Consider the following 13773-nt stretch of genomic DNA (forward strand, 5'->3'; position numbering starts at 1 on the left):
TTTGTGATTAAAGTGGGAATAGTTTTTTCGGAATATCTTGTTTTCTACTCCATAATTTTTTCTTGCCTCATAGTTTGGTGTGCTCCCCTTAACACTTGTGACTTTCTACCTAACCATTTGTTCTTTTAGACTTTAGTTACCACTTCCGGAGAGCTTGTAATGGCAATATTTTAAGTTTTTTTTGGGCCACTGCATATGTTTGGGAGGATGAAAGGGGGAGAATTGCGTAGAATAAACTGAGGTTCACCTCCAATGCTTGATATTTGACTTAAACTGTGATTTGGGCCTTTCTCTAAGTTTTTTGCCTACTGGTCAGTCATTCTTCAGTCTTTCTGCCTGCAGTACAATGTAACTGATGCCAATGGAAGCCATTAAGCTATGTGGCAGGGAGATAATCTGGGGCTCCCTCAGCTGTGGGTTCAGCAGGTGCCTAACACCGGCTATGGCTCCATCCATCCACAACCCCTTTTCTCATTTTTGCACATGGGGTTGGGGTGTCACTTCAACAGTGAAAATCATCTAGAGCCAAACTTTACATGGCTGAGTGGCTAGCCCTGCTATGCTAGTTCTTCCACACCACACACTCACATTCACACCAATTGCCAATTTAGAGTGTCCAATCCACCTCCTGCATGTCTTTGGAATGTGGCCAGAAACTGGAGCATCTGTAGGAAACCCAGGCAAACACAGAAACAACATGCAGACCCCACATAGAAGACACCCCAGCTGAGAATCAAACCATGGAACCTCTTGCTGTGAGGTGATAATGCTATCCACTGTGCCACTGTGCCGCCTGGCTATGGGTATGGCTGTGAATTTTTTGCAATACACTTCACTTGTGCCTGTTGCCTGCATTACAGTTCTTTTTGCCTACAGATCACTGTTACTCTGCAGCTTTTCTGCCTGTGGTACAATAATAAGAGATGTCAACAAAAATTTTGTGATACATTTTGGTTGTGCCTATAGCAGAGCTTGCCCTTATGAACAGCGTTCAGTACTGGTTGCTCATTCTTTTCTGCCTGCAGTCATACTAACATGACTTTTTAGAACCTAATCCAGTTTTCTGGTTTGTATGCCTGCACTGCAGTTCTTTTGTCTATTCTTGTTTCTCTTCAGTTTTTCTGTTTACACTGCAAGAGTGTAAACAGAAAAACTGAAGAGAAACAAGAATAGGCAAAAGAACTGCAGTGCAGGCATATAAACCAGAAAACTGGATTAGGTTCTAAAAAGTCATGTTAGTATGACTGCAGGCAGAAAAGAATGAGCAACCAGTATGGTGGTGCTGCAGTAGCGTTGTCGCCTCACAGTAAGACGTTGTCCTATTTGATTGTCAGCTAGAGCGTCTTCTGTGTGGAGACATGTGTGAATGGGCGTACCTTCATTGAAGGTTGTGCATCAGGGCCGGCAACTCGGCATGTAAAAATCTACTGCCAATCGTTAGCAGACCGGAGTTCCACTGTGCGACCCCTAACTGGGAAAAGCCGAAAGACACAATGACAACTGCATGGTGGAATCAACCGATCACTTTTCTTGTTGGGTGTCCATTGCACCATGGATTGTGTAGCTTTTAGGTGGCAGTTTCAGTTTTTCTGCTTAACCCGAATGCATTTTTTTGCAGTGGTCAGGCATTACCACTGTCATCATGTGAGCCATTGAGATATAAAAGTCAGTTGACATGAGAATTTACATTTTGTAAAACCCTTCTTTCATATCAAGATATAATGCCAGAGGGGATGGTAATGCCACCTGGTTAAAGAGCATATATTTGGGGTTATCTTCTACCTTACAGTCTGCCTATTTCCTTGCAAATAGTGCTAGTACTGCTTCAGTATCTGCTCCAGTATCTTGCCAGTCCTTCTCAGCTTCACCCTCACCCATTTCTTCCTTACTTCCTTCTGCATCTTTCTGACCTACTCCTGCATACCTTCTCCTATTCCACTGGTCTAACTGGGTTTCCTTTTTCTATACACTTTCTGCTCCTGCCATACCTACCTGCATTTCTGATTGTCTCCTCTCTCCACCTTCTGTTGTTTCTACCTGCTCCGTTCGCCCTGCGGGCTCACTCCGCTCCCCTCCCTACCCCCAATTCCTACCCACCCCACAGGGGGTCCCAACCATATACCTCTCTTGCCACACCCCTATCCCACCCTTCCAATCCTTCTCCTTCCCGCTCAAACATCCTCCCACCCATATACACACCCCTTTAACAAAACACACTCCCACTGTGCTCTACCTATCTCCTCCTCCTCCCTACATCTTGATACTTAAACATCACACTTTAACCTTTATCCCTTCACTATATTACTCCTATCCCCTCTTTGCCTATTCCTTTTATACCTTCTTATCTATTTCCAACAGTAGAATACCCCTTTTACATCTTGCCTCCTTTACTTTCCATATCCTTTTCTTACCTCTTGTACTCATCTTACAATGGCCCCATACCTGCCAACCCAAATCTTACTCTCATTCCTACTGTTTACCACTCTATACTCAGTCTATCTCCTGTCCTGTTATGAGAAATCAATTGATGCCCAAACTCTCCATCCTCACAAACACACATCCATATTTCTCTTTCCACTTATTCCATATCCTTTTAATTCTCCTACCCCCAACTATCAACTACCTAAATTCCACAGACTTAGACATCTCAACTATGTCATAACATCTGATAATAAAACCAAAATACTAACCTCACAAAGGCACTACCTTACAATCAAATGTAGCAATCCTACTCTTCAAGATGGTGACATCCATCCTAACCCTGGCCCTTCTCTCCCCTCCCCTCTAGCGCCTATTACTAAAACCAATAATAGCTTCTTAATAGGACATCTGAATACCCAAAGCCTAAACAACAAAGTACCTTACCTACATGCCCTCCTTCACACACACTCATTTGATATTCTTTGCCTGTCAGAGACATGGCTAAAACCTAGCACTAAAGACACTGAGATCACTCCCCAAGGCTACAATATGGTAAGACTCGACCGTCCCAAAAGAAAAGGTGGTGGTGTTGCAATTCTTTTTAGAAATCATCTAAATGTCACTACCCTCCCAGCCACACCAACTCAAGATAGCAGGATAGAAGCCATCATGATCAAACTCCAGTTAAATTCAAAAAAATCCCTTAATATCATCTGTATATACCTGCCTCCGGGCAACAATATACCAACCCTCGAAGATTATCTTAGTTACATATCCGCCACTTATCCACAGGAAACTATCATACTAGGCGACCTGAACATAGACTGGAATAGCATTAATGAAGAAAATCCTTCATCCCATATCAACCTACATGGTTTCACTCAAACCATCACCTCCACTACTAGGCTCAATAAACATACTAATAGAGAAAGCATTCTAGACTGGATACTTATAAACAGAGTAAAAAATAATTACAAATTAGGAACCTTGCCAGATGATATCAGTGACCACTTTCTAACTTTTATAACAAGAGATAAAGCTGATTGGCTAAACCCCCACATTACTAGAAAAATACGCACCTCCAAACATTTTAATCTGGACCTATTTCAAACTGAACTCAGGGCATGTAACTGGAACCCCTTAAAAACACTTCCTCTTGAAAATGCAGTATTACATTTTAACAAAATGTTTTTATCCATTCTTGACAAACATGCTCCTGAACGTATTATTAGAATGAAATCTAATATAGCCCCTTGGCTGTCCAATGAAACCAAAAAGCTCATTCTCACTAGAAATAAAGTCTGGGCTAGATGGAGATCCCACAGAAATAACACTGATCTTCTAAACTTCCGACAGCTTAGAAATCTAACTAAAAAGGCAGTGATAACTGACAAAAGAAATTCTATATCGAACTACAACAAACTCATCTTAATAATTCAAAACTCTTCTGGTCCTCAATTAATAAACTCCTCTCCCCAGGAACTTCCAAAACACCTTCCCCACTAAATGCAGACCCTGACACCCCACAGCAGACTGCAGATGCTTTTAACTCTTTCTTCACAGAAACTATTCAAACTCGAGCTAAACAACTTAATGCCAACAACTTCTGTCCACCTAGTAACCAAACTAACTCCTCCTTTAAATTTTCACTACAACCAATCTCTACATCGTACATACACAAACTTCTTCTAAAACTAAAACCATGTACCCCCTCTGCCGATAAGCTCCCATCTCTTTTTCTTCAAAAAGCTGCCAAGGTTATTGCATATCCTATATCTATTCTCATAAATAGGACAATCAAAGAAGGAATCATCCCTGAAATTTGGAAGGTCTCTCATATTATCCCACTACACAAAGGTGGACACTCAACTGACTATGCTAACTATAGGCCCATTGCTCTCCTCTCACCTTTGGCTAAGATCATGGAAAAATGTATCCACCTTCAACTTGTGCAATATCTCTCTCATCATAACATAATAGCAAACTGTCAACATGGCTTTAGACCACATCACAGTACCACCACTGCCCTGCTTTCTTTTGTAGATACTATTAATCAGAACCGCAACAACAACTTACTCTCTTCTGCCCTCTTCATTGACCTGTCCAAAGCATTCGATATGGTTAACCACCCCTTGTTACTTAATACTCTTGAATCCCTCTCATTCGATACCCCAGCCATTACATGGTTTAAATCTTACCTCACAGATAGAAAACAAGCTGTTCTCTGGGATAACCACACCTCTTCTCTCTTGCCTGTTTCCATTGGTGTTCCACAAGGCTCTATCCTTGGACCACTTCTCTTCTCCCTCTTCATTAATGATCTTCAAACAATAATCCCTCAAGCAACCTGCATTCAATACTGGCGACTCTACGCTCATCTGCTCAGCATCTTCTACCGCTGAACTTATCTCTCTCACCCAAACAGTGTTCAATACCGTAGAAACATGGTTCTCTAGTTGTTTCCTCTTACTAAATGCAAAGAAAACCAAACTTCTTCTTTTTACCCCCACATCCAGGACCTACCCCTTACACTTCTCTATCTCCTCCAACAGCACCACTGTCATCTCACCTGACACATCAACTAAATTGTTAGGTATTACAATTGACAATAATCTCTCATTTGACCTACACATTAACAACTCCATAAAACTAGTTAACAGAAAGATAGGATCCCTATATCGAATTAGACCTTTTCTTACACCTTCAACTAGAACAAGGATCGCTCACTCCCATCTTATTTCTACTCTTCTATATGCTTCACCTATCTTCACCAATCTCAAAAAAACAAGCCTTTACAAACTGGCAACCTGCTATAATAACATTGCCCGCTTTGCTACCGGTAACCCCTATAAAACACATCATTGTCTAAACTTAAAACTTTTAGGCTGGCCTGAGTTTCAGAACTGTCTGATAATCCATCAACTCTGCATTGCCCACAAAATCTTGTACCAACCTAATAATACCCCAATACTCTCACAACTCATAATCCACTATAAAAATCTCAACTCTCTCCGCTCCTCCAGTAAACGTCTGAGAAGTTCTATAAAATCAAATAATAATGCTGGTGACTCTCTTTTTACCAATGCTGTTGGGACAAAATGGAATTTGTTACCTACTAACATAACAAAGATTACATCATTGCCTCTTTTCAAACAAAATATTAAACTGCATTTCCAAAATCACTGGCTTTGTTCATGTAGTAAACCTGACTAGCTGATTTACTATTACTAACTAAATATAACTATCTCGCTTACTCCTTCATTCACTACTCACTATTTGTCTTACTCTTCTTCCCCCACTGTTTTTTTTTGATTTTTCTCCACAGTTAATCTCTATCGTTTCCCTTACTTTCTTTTCACTCTACTTTCCTTACATACTTTCCTTTTTACTATATCTAATAAGTTTTCTTTTTTCTTCCTTCTCTTTCTCAATTTCTATAATGTCATGTAGATAGTATTGTGTGTCATAGGAATTAACTCCTGTAGTAGTACTTTAAATTGAAGGGTTTACTAGTCTTTATTTTTTGTTATTGCAAACCCTATTACTAACTCCAATATTATGATTGTTATTGTTATCATTATTTTATTTTGGTTTGATAGATTTTCTGTATGTATCTCACTCTGTGGAGCTTTTCTCCCTGGGCTGCTACTGAAAATGGAAATTTCTCCAGCTAGCCTAGCCCGGTCAACAAATGTAAAATAAATAAATAAATAAAATAAAATAAATTATTTCCTTTTATTATGACTTTTTATAGGAGTAGTAGTGTAATACATTAGAGGATGCTTGGAGAGTAATGCACAAACGTGACATAAGATTTAGTGATTGTATTTTGTAAGCAGAGGAGGCAAGTGTGTGTTAAAGGGACACTATCTCGTTTCTGAAATCAGCTACTCCTTTGTTTACATTTTAGTGCTATGTAAGTCACATGTTCACACAAAGGCAGGATTTTCAGAGAAGCTTATTTAGCATACAGCAGGTCAGATTTCACAAAGGTCAGTGGGGGATGGTCATTCCTATAAGTTTACAGTGTCCTTTTGTGTTTTCCTTACCCCACCCATAGGCTATTAGATTAGTTGAATGATTTAGCCTCAGCCAGAGATGCTATCTAGTCACACTCAGATCTGCAGCCTTTGCAGCAGTGAAATTACATCTTCAGTATGTACTTGTTTTTTTGTAACACTTAGTGGAATGATTATCTCAGCCTAGGCAATTGTATTTACTTTTGTTTGTTTTTGTTTCATGCCTGTTGCCACATGCTTTTTTCCTATCGCTGGTAATTATTTTTCATATGGTGAGCAATAGTGTTGCTTTTTTATTGCATGTACTCATGCAGACATGCATTTCTAAGACAGTTTCCCTCATTTGACAGGACGGCATTGCTTTGTACAATTTGCACCTTGGAAACAAACCCACCGAATTGCAAATGTCCTAAGATTCTAGAAGAATAAAATCTTATAATGTTTCAATAAAAACATGTCAGACAACTTTGAAATTGAATTGTGTTACTGTACTAAAAGTATTTTCCCATTAGCTGACACCCTTCAGGAATCACATAGTAACTGTCTGTATAATGCTGATTTCATCCAACTGAATTTAACTGAATTTAAAGGGACAATCCCAGGGATTTTTTGTTTTGATTCAGCCTTTGTTTACATTTCAGGTTTGCCTTGCTGAGCATGCTCACTTTTGGCTGAGGGGGTTGGGGGAAGATTGCCTGCAGGAAGCTTCAAAGGTGTTAGCCAAATTCCATCTCAAATTGCAGTTCTACTGACAACAGTCTCAGTGTCACCCATTCATTAGTTTAATCTGTGCATTTAGCCATTGAGAAAAGTAGCCTTTCATGCATTTAATGACCTAACTACTGCTGTTGCTACTATAGAAAACACAGCAGTAATGCAATACTTTTAAAGGGGCATTATTTTGTTTCTAAAATCAGTTACTTGCTAGAGTACTTTGTTTATCTTTTAGTGCAGTGTAAGTCATATATTTACACAGAGACAGGATTTTCAGAGAAGGCTGTTAGCATACTGCAGGTAGATGTCACAAACTTCAGTGTGGTTTGGTTGTTATTAGGAAATGCTAAGACTTTACTGTTTGTTCTTTTGTATTTCCCTTCCCCCACCCGCAGGCCATTAGATTAGTTAATCTAGTCACACTCAAATCTGCATTCTTTGCAGCACTGAAGTTACATCTTTAGTATGCACTTGTTTTGGTAAAACTTAGTGGAATGATTATCCCAGCCTGGACAGTTGTATTTTTTTCATGCTTGTTGCAACATGCTTTCTTTTTCCTTTACAGATAATTATTTTTCATATGTTCAGCAATAGTGTTGCTTATTAGTGCATGTACTTATACAACAGTTTCCCCTCAGTTCCAGACAGCATTGTTTTGAGCATTTGGATTCTTGGAAACAAACCCACAGAGTTGCAAATGTCCTAATAGAAGAATAAAATCTCATAGCATTTCAATAAGAATAATGTCAGACAACATTGAAACTGAATCTTGCTACTTTTACCAAAAGTATTTTCCCCTTAGCTGACACCTTTCAGGAATCACACAGTAACTGTCTGTATAATAGTGATTCCATCCAACTCAATTTATTTATTTTTTCCCTGCGCTGCAATAAAATGTTTGGATATTTCATTCTTTCCCTGAATATTTGACTGCAAGAGAGTTACAGCAGTCATTATTTGAAAGTTGAGGCAAATGTAGACTCTATATTTCCCTATATTTTCATGTGTGTGTGTGTGAAAAACTATGTCTTACTGACCGGCTTGCAATTCAAGGCATTCCTGAATATCTGTCAAATTTGTATATGCTGGATATATAGCAATGCATGTATTTTATTAAAAATTTTTGTATGCAGTGCACCTAATTGTTTTAGCGGTATACTTCACTGTTAATACTGGAATTCTCATACCTTTTCTCAAACTTGCTTCTTTTGTGACTCAGATGGCAGTGTTGATGAGACCACTTACCCCTTAGCAAGATGGAAATAGATAATTTAAATAACTAAATGCATTTGTCATGTGTCATTGTGTGTTTATCATATGCATTGCTTTGGTTGTTTAAAATATATTTGCTGTATATCTTTATGTCATTATAGATCCACTACACACACACACACACACACACAAATCTGTCTATGAACCTGTGTCTTTTCTTATGTATATAGATGTACCCACACCTATATATGTGGTGTGTTAGTGGATCTATACATGTACACATTCCTCCACTGGCATGCAGGCGGTATTTGTATGTTCCTAACAGCATTCGTGTCACTGATCCTTTATTGCTAGTTTTACAAGTAAGATTTTTTTTCCCATTTGTCATATGCCACTTGACAAGAATATTAAAAGTGTGACTCAAATTACAGAAACTACAGACCAATAAGCTTAACTAGCCTTATCTGTAAGGCCATGGAACAAATCATCATGGACCCTATAAATAAGGACATAGGTGATCTCCAAACCCTTGATCCGACAATTTTGGTTTTGTCAAAGACAGGTCATGGCTGTTAAACCTGGTAGACTTCTTCAAAAACATCACCAGAGCCATAAAAAAGCAAATGTGTGCATACAGCCTGCCTTAAATAAACAAAGGCCTTTGACACAGTCCCACATTTGGGCATCATTGATAAACTCTCCCAGTTGAATATCAACCCTTATGTTCATAGGTTCATAGGTTCATAGGTTTATACTAGGCTATCTGCCCTAAGGCATTTATAAGCCTAGCCCAAATTTTTGTGGCTTACGCCACCCCTTATATGAAAAAATACTGTGCCCATTAGTTTGTTGTGCCTCTGTCCAGCAGTGACACAGAGATGATTCCTGGGATAAACCTACGATCTCCCATCCACAGGTCAAGATTTCTCTTGAACAGAGCCAGCGCGGTGCTCTGCCTCACATGGATCGGGATTTTATTCCACAGCATAGGGAGTCTCTGAGTGGTAAATCTATCCCTCCAGCATGTCCTATTTATATCCGTGCTAAGGTTTAAGTCGCTTGCTCTAGTGGTTTTGGTGGATTTAGATTTTTTGAGGTGGAGCATGTCCATTAATTCCGGGTTGGACATGGCCTTGTATGTCAGGCACATGTCACCTCTGAGCAGACGGTATGCAACTGAATAGAGCTGGAGTTTCTTCAATCTGGCAGCATATGACAGATTTTGGAGTCCCTTTATCCTTTTGGTGAGGAACTTTTGGGGTCTCTCCAATTGCTGCAGATGTCGGGTGAGATACATCCCGAATGGGGCATTGTACTCGATCATTGGTCTGATAAGTGAAGAGTACAGGGAACAATGACCTCACTAGATCTGGATGTGAATCCTTCATGATCAGGTGGGCAATGTAGAAGGTCTTTCTAACCACTTTAGCAGCGTGAGTGTCAAAGAAAGGCCACTGTCAACCTGGGTCCCCAGGTCCTGATAACCTCTTCTGTGCTTAGTGGATTGCCACCTATATGGTAGCTTGGGGTTACCTTGTTTTTCCCGAAGGGTATGACTATACATTTTTGGCGTTTAACTTCAGGCCATGGCTCTGGCACCAGCTATCTGTTTCCGTGAGTCCCTTCTGAAGGATATCCGTGTCGATGCACTTTCCACTATGGCCCAGTTTGCAGTCGTCTGCAAACTTTGTCAGCCAAAGTCCTCCCATGTTGGCCTGTACTTCTGAGAAGTAGATGCCGAACAATAGGGGCCAAGGACCGAGCCCTGTGGGACACCACTTGTGACCGGCTTGGAGTCTGACATAGCGCCAGCAACTCTAACCCTGTGGGTTCTGTCCTTAAGCCAGTTTGCAACCCATCTTGTGACATATGGGTTTACATTTAAGCTGGTAAGTTTTTCTACAATACCCGAGTGGGGTATTGTGTGAAGGCCTTTGCAAGGTCAAGGTAGGCTGTATGGACTGCCTTTCCTCATCAATGGCCTTGGTGACTGTTTCGAAGAAGTCGACCAAGTTCAAAAGGCATGATCTGCCCTTGACGAAGCCAAACTGGGTCGGGCCCAATGTCTGCAAGTCCCCTATATCTTTGTTTATGAGCTCCATTATGATCCTCTCCATAGCTTTGCAGACTAGACTTGTTAAGCTTATGGGGTGGTAATTACCAGGGTCTGTAGAGGCACCGCCTTTGTGGAGTGGGACCACAGTTGCCGTACGCCAGTCCTTGGGCATGTATCCTGTGGTAAGGCTGAGATTAAACAGCTGCCTTATGTGCGGGTTTAATTCCTCATTTAGCTCGTGTAGCACACAGCCGGGGACACCATCCGGTCCCATTGATGCTGTGTTTTTAGCTTTAGAGAGAGCAGCTTTCACCTGCGCATTTGAGATGTCTGGGAGGCTACATTCTGCTGGGATAGTTATCTCTCCTTTAGGGGGGGAGAGGGGGGTGAAGTTTGCACTGAACCTGTCTGCCAGTATGTTGGCAATGTCTGTGGGTTCAGTGATTTTGTATCATTTTGGACTAATTCTGAGCATATCTGGGAGTTTCCACCCAGGTTCCTAACATAGCTGAAAAAGGCCTTATGATTGTCCTTTGAATCCATGGCAATTTTTCTCTCAAAATTGGCCTTAGTTGATTTTATGAGTACTCGTATTTTATTACTAATAATGATCAGGGGTGACTTCCCTTTTATGGATTTTGTTCTATCATGTAATAGCTTTCTCCTCTTATTGTAAAGTTTGTTAATGGCTGGGGTCCACCAGACTGGACGTTTGCCCTTTGTGGAAAGACTCTTGGTTTTATTTGGGATTGCCTGATCCATGCAGTCCTGGAGGTGTTCATAGAAGGCATTTGTAAGGGCTTCCGCAGCTTGGGTTGTGGTTTCCACTGGCTCAGGGGCCTTGAAGGATACCACACCAGTCTTGAGTAGTGTGAAGTTTGCTTTAGAGAAGTTCTTCACTGTGGTCTTTTGTTTGGGGTGGGGGCGGGATGTGGATTTCCAGTGAGATTAGTTTATGATCAGATCTCACCAATGAGGGATATACTTCTGGTGTGGTGCATTTTGTCCCCATGTTTGTGATAATGAGATCTAGTATATTTTCTCCTCTCGTGGGAACAGTGACTAGCTGTTCCATGGCATTTGAATTTATGAACTCCAGGAACCGTTGGGCTAGAAAGTTAGGGCTTGAGTAATGTTCCCAGTCTATATTCGGGTAGTTGAAGTCACCCAATATGATGGTGTTTGGAGATACATTTATACCCTCCAGTGTCTTCAGGAAGGCTGTGTGGGGTTCCTGAGTTTGAGAGGGTGGCCTGTAGCATGCTACAATTTGTAGATCAGTTTTGCCTATGGTTAGTTGCACCTGGATGGTTTCCGAAGTTTTGTGCGTTGCCACCAACCTGGGGGTGTGGGTATCCTTTATGAATATGGATACACCCCCTCCTTTTGTGGTGTGGTCCGGGTTTTGGGGCCGGCATGCATGATATGAGGTAAAACCTAATAGTGCCGGGGTGCTCTCAGGAGCCTTGAACCAGGTTTCAGTTACAGCACAGACATCGATGTTTTCCATACTGAGAAGGGCCTCGAGTGCATGCATTTTGAGATTTAGACTTCTGGCATTGAGCAGCATTACCCTCAGTTTCTTCCCATTTTTGTTTTCTAGGGTGGTAGGTTTAGAATTTGAGCCTTGCCTAAAAAAGGCACTATGGGGGTGGCAAGAGCCTTAGCCAATATCCGGAATCCCAGGGTGACAGGTGCAAGCCGTCCCTTGCGAAGCAGCGTGGCTTGTCAAGCATGTCATCCCAGGCAGACAGACACTGGATCCCCTTTGAATGACACCAGAAATTAAGCCAATTGTTAAAGCTGATCATCTTGTCTCTATATTGTGGCATCATTCTTGGTGAAGGAAGGATACTGCTCAGGGTCAGGGTCATACCTGCCTGGGCTACATAATCAGAGAGCTCCTCTATGTCTCTTTTCATGTAGTCCAGGGAGGTATGTCTCAGGTCGTTCACACCAGCATGGACAATGACTGTGTCATATTTGTACTTGCCGTGGAGTGACCAGAGTGCTTGTGTTATGTGGCGGATTCTAGCCCGATAGGCAGCTTACTGTGACCCTCTCCTTGTTCAGCCTGGTGAGTGGGACGTCAGTGTGTCTGACTATGGAGTCACCTATGACAAGTATGTTTGGTGTTGTATTTGGCCTTAAGGGCTGTGACTGCTTTGCACACTGCTTTTGTGGTTTATGTGTTGCTTGTGGGGTGTCTTGAGGTAGCAGTTGTTTGGGTGTCTGCTTTGGAGGCCTCTGCTGTTTAGGTAAATTTTACTCAGAGCCTCAGTATGTCTTTGTGTGTTTATGTGTTTGATTCAGTGGTGTGGTAGCATTATGTGAGGCTGGTTTTGTGGTGTGTGTAGTTGCCTTCTCCTCCTGTCTGGTCTTGCCAGTCCTGAGTTGAGAGAGCTCAGCCTCCAGTTTGGCTAAATAGCTGCATCTCTCGCAAGTATTTGTGTTATGTGGGAGGAGGAGAGGATTGTCTGTGTACATGAGGCAGTTATAACATTGCCTCAAGATTCCCAGATTCACCAGCTGGACCGGAGAGGAGATTGACAACTGACCTTTGGACATGCTAGAATAATATTGGGAATTCCTTAATAATTGAAAACAAGGGCCAGTGGGGAGTGAGGGTGTAGTGCTTTTAATTTTTAGTGCTGACTTATATAATTGCTATAGTGAGCAAGTGCCAAGTAACTTGAGTGCAATGTGTTACAAGTAACTAAATGCAAAAACGGCAAACAGTAACTTTCTTTCAAGTGAAACAAGGAACTTGTCAGGTGGGTTGCTAACTGGCTCCCCTTCAGATCATACTCAAAGTTGGGGACTTTACCTTGACCAGCAGACCTGCCAACAGTGTAGTTCCACAGGGTTCAGCACTGGGCCCCCTATTGTTTGGAATATACTTCTCAGAAGATCATGCCAAAATAGACCGGCTGTGGCTGACTAAGTTTGCTGATGACTGCAAATTAGTTGCAATTATTTAATCCCTAAACAATGTCAATATACTTCAAGGGATTTACACAAATGAATGATTGGTGCCAAAGCTGTGGACTCAAACTCAGTGCTAAAAAAATGCATTATCATCCCATTTTGTAAAAATCATATCCCTGCAGACTATCATATAAATAATAATACCCTACCCTACATTAACAACTCAGTAGTGAGAGAATTGGGAAAACAAGCTGACTGTAGCCTAAACTCTGACCACAGTGTGTCTACTGTGGTAAGGAAGGCATTCTATGTTGCATTGCCTCAAGAGTGAAGTAGGTCATAACTCCCCTGTACTCACCCCTCATCAGGCCAATACTAGAGTACAATGCTCTCTTTGTATGTACCTTACCTGGCACCTGCAGC

Source organism: Protopterus annectens, chromosome 1.part2 (assembly GCF_019279795.1).
Source record: "Protopterus annectens isolate FY-2018-M chromosome 1.part2, PAN1.0, whole genome shotgun sequence".
NCBI lineage: Eukaryota > Metazoa > Chordata > Ceratodontiformes > Protopteridae > Protopterus > Protopterus annectens.